The following is a 3,356-nucleotide window of genomic DNA, read 5'->3' as shown; positions in this document are numbered from 1 at the left end:
TTTTTAAAGCATAGGAAACATGTTTTTCACATACATCACATAATAAGGAAGGATAAGTAAAACCATGCAATTTATATGAATAAGTGAGTGAAGGATTGAATAAATCACTTAAATTAGGCACAAAGTATATCATAAAATATGGGTTTATCATCCTCCCCACACTTAAACAATAGCATGTCCTCATGCTAAATCCAAGACAAAGAGTAAGGTAAGGTTAAAGTGGTGGAATCTCATGCAATGCAATCTATTCTAAATGCAACTACCTAAATGAATCATGCAATTCTAATTTGTTATTCCCTTGTGTATAAAGCTTACATGTAGTTGAATTAATTCACATTCTCAAGGAATCTTATATATATAGCCAAACCTTAGATAGTGATAAAGTACCTTTACAATTGAGATGGGAGAGAAAAATATTTTACAATTTTGCAAGACAATTAATAATTTAAGCAGAGATATATGTTGATGAGCTATTGAACCCTCACTAGATTTTGTGTTTACTCTCTAGTCACTCAGTGTTTATTGGGTTAATCACTCTATTCTTCTTTTTATCCTTACTTTCTATAACTTTGTTCTTCATCTAACCAATCAACAATTATAGAATATAGGCATACAAAAATCATGAGGTCTTTAATTAAGGTTGTAATGGGGCCAAGGTAAAGGTAAGGGTATATGTATAAGGCTAAGTGAGCTAATTAAGTGAATCCTTGATTAGTCTAAGATCTCACCTAACATACATATTTTGTAAAACAAAGCTTCTTTACCTATTTTCCCATATTTTTCCCACTTTTTATGTTACATGCTCATATTTTAATTTTTATTTATTTTTATCCCATGTGCATCGCTTTTTGCATTTGGGAAATTCTTTTGTATCCCCTTTATTCAAATACTTGAAAAATAATTTTTTTTAAATGCACATGGTAATTAAATTATTTTGATTTCACATGAGCATGCTTCCCAAAACTTTTAAAAATAAAAATTTTTATTCTTTTTAACTTTCTACCCTTTTGTTTCTATCATCCATGTTCCCATAAGGTTCCCACACTTACACAATACACAATTTCTATGTTAAGCTAACCAAGGATTCAACTTGAGATTTTTATTTTGTTTTTCTGCTTAAGGCTAGTAATGTGGTTATAAAATAAGAGGGGATTTAAAGGTTCGAGGGGGCTAACAAGGGTGATGTAAAAGGTAGGCTAATTTGGGAATAGTGAGCTAGAATCAAACAATGGCCTCAATCACTTTCTTGGTATGTATCTACATTCTATAATCGGACATATAGATTAAAACAAAGTAAAGAACACCAGAATAAATAAGAAGGGCAGAACACACAGGAATAAAATATTATGGTTTAAATGTAACCATGCAATTAAGCTCAAAACTCACAGGCTGTGTGTTCTCTAACTCAAAAATCATATATCAGTTATATATGCCAAGCAAGTAAAAATTAAGAGTTCCCATTATTCTCAATGTAAATCTTAAGGTGGCTTTAAAGTTCTAGTGTTTCTCCTTGATGAAATGTTGTTAACTAACTAACATGTAATGTTATATATACAAGGTGTGGGTTGTTTTTATTCTGTTAAAGTCTCTAGTTTACTTCCTTTTTATATTTTTAATTTAAACTAAGTTATCTTATGCTAAAAAGGGTAAACTATACTAATTAGTCCACATTTTCTATAACTAATAAGTTAGAATTGCAACTAAACTAAATGGCTAAAATATGAACTAAAGTGCAACATGCAGAAATATAGTAAAAATACATGAAAATAGCAATGTATAAGTACTGAGAAAATAAAAATAAAAATAAAGAGAAAAATACAGAAAAATAATAAAGTAAAAAGAGTCCGTAGTGGTTCACCAAAAAATATACGCCAGAGATGGCGACCTCCCCACACTTAATATGAAGCATCGTCCCTGATGCTCACTCAAGTAGGGTGTGAAGGGGTGTCCTCACTGGAAGGATGGGTACCTGGAGTCTCTGTGGTGGTGGTCTGAGGATCTGCCTGCTGTAGAGGAGGTGCTGACTGAATAGGAACCTCTGGGTCTGCAGCCTGAATCTGATGCGGGGCCTCCTGCTGGGGCGCAGCCTACTCCGTGCCTGCCTACGCAGCCTCTCTCTGTGGATGGGTCTCTGCCTCGTGATCATCCGCCTCCTCCTCAGATGGCTCTGATGGGATGTCAGGCTCGGAGGGGATGTCGCTGCCAGAACGGAGCATCAGCTTCAGGTGCTCATAGCGTCGCTTGCTGCGACGCTCAGATCTCTCGTATCGTCGCCGGTTGCGGCACTCCATCTGGTCTAGCTGCTGAGACAGGCAATGCACTAAGTGATAAACTGGCTCTGAGGCAGGTGGATGTGCAGTGGTGGTAGCAGGGGTAGCTGTAGAGGAAGAGGGGTCGGCAGATGGTGTGGCTGTCTCATCAGTAGGAGTGAGGAATGGAGGTCTGTAGCCCAAAGCTAGAAAGTTCCTGCTGTGAGGGATAATTTTCTTGCATTCTGCAGCAGGTGGCTTCTCATCAGCATCCTCCCAAGGGACGTTAGCTCGACGGCCAAGCTGTGTAATCAGATATGGAAAGGGGAGAGTGCCTCGGACGTGGACCCTGGCCATGTAGTACCGAATGAAGCGTGGCAGGTACAGGTCCTTACCCTCCATCACACACCATAGGAGGGTGATAATAGCGGCAGGTAGCTTCGTCTCATGAGTACTCGGCATAATAAAGTTGCTTAGGATCTGATGCCATAGCCGAGCCTCATCGTTCAAGTATGCCTGCTTGATTCCCTTAGGCATGGTGGTGTTCTGACCCATGACCTATGGAACAGTCGGGTCAAGGGCTATCCTTGCCTTGACGGCATCCCAGTCAAACTTCATGAAGCGCATGTCCTCCTCAGCCTTTTGATAACTATCTGGCTGATCGGATTTAGGCAGGAGCTTCAAAACATCCTCTATGGCCTCTTTAGTGACCAGTATCTGCTTCCCTCTTAGGTGTACTGCATCTAGGGAAGTTTTGAAGTAATTGCAGTAAAATTCCCTTACCCAAGATGCATTGACCTCAGTCAGGTTTCTCTCCAGGAAGAACCAGCCTCTTTGTTTGATCTGATCAGAGGTGTATTGCTGGAGTTCTTCTGGGATCTTTAGAGTCCTCTCCAGGTATAGGTTCCTGGAGGTTACAAACACCGGATACTTCACCTCGCAGTATTGGTAGCAGGGAGTAGCTGGTCAGCCTTCTCCTATGGGGTAAAGTGTTTCTCCCGCCAGGAGTCATCATGCATGATGTCGAGGATGGACATGGAGGATTCTCCTCTTTTCCGTTTGCTAGTTGTTGCCTTTCCCTTTCCTTTTCTTTGGGTGTCAGACATT

This window comes from Arachis hypogaea, chromosome 15 (genome assembly GCF_003086295.3).
Source record: "Arachis hypogaea cultivar Tifrunner chromosome 15, arahy.Tifrunner.gnm2.J5K5, whole genome shotgun sequence".
Taxonomy (NCBI): domain Eukaryota; kingdom Viridiplantae; phylum Streptophyta; class Magnoliopsida; order Fabales; family Fabaceae; genus Arachis; species Arachis hypogaea.
The sequence above is the reverse complement of the archived record's forward strand: the minus strand, read 5'-3'. Positions refer to the sequence as shown.